The sequence below is a fragment of the Octopus bimaculoides genome, chromosome 4 (genome assembly GCF_001194135.2).
Source record: "Octopus bimaculoides isolate UCB-OBI-ISO-001 chromosome 4, ASM119413v2, whole genome shotgun sequence".
NCBI classification, from domain to species: Eukaryota; Metazoa; Mollusca; class Cephalopoda; order Octopoda; family Octopodidae; genus Octopus; species Octopus bimaculoides.
Window position 1 is genome coordinate 137985428 of NC_068984.1, and position 808 is coordinate 137986235.

Consider the following 808-nt stretch of genomic DNA (forward strand, 5'->3'; position numbering starts at 1 on the left):
GCCAGTCGATTAGATCGACCCCAGTACGCAACTGGTACTTAATTTATCGATCCCGTTAAGGATGAAACGCAAAGTCAACCTCAGCGGAATAACAACAACAACAACAACAACAACAACAACAATAATAATAATAATAATCCTTTCTAGTGGAAGCACAAGGCCTCAAATTTAGAGAAAGGGATTAAGTCGATTACATCGACCCAAGTGCGTAACTGGTACTTATTTAATCGACTCCGAAAAGATGAAAGGCAAAGTCGACCTCGGCGGAATTTGAACTCAAAACGTAAAGACGGATGAAGTACCGTAAAACATTTTGCCCGGCGTGCTAACGTTTCTGCCAGCTCGCCGCCCTAATAATAATAATAATAATAACAATAATGTAATTACAAATATTTGTATTAGTTGGTGTTTGCATATTATAACTCATTTCTCTTCCGCACCAAAACTACAAAACTGCAAATACAAGTTATCTCATTCAGCTCAAGGTGAAAAAAAAAAATGCTTGCTTCATATTTATTGATTAAAATGTACGAAAATGGAGAGTTGAAAGTTTTCCAACGCCAGAAGCAAACAAACCGGTGCCAGACCTAATAGATGAGAATCTAAAAAGGAAATCAATGTTTATCCTCTTCAAATCTCACAAATATAAAATAAACGGTGTAAACACACACGTGAGGAATAGGTTTCTCCTTGACATGCATATTTTACAGCTACACTCTACTCCATGCAAGCTACATAAGAAAACTACAAAAATATTTTGGTATAAAATTTGGAGAGAAAAAGCCTTTATGTAAATATAAGTTTGAAT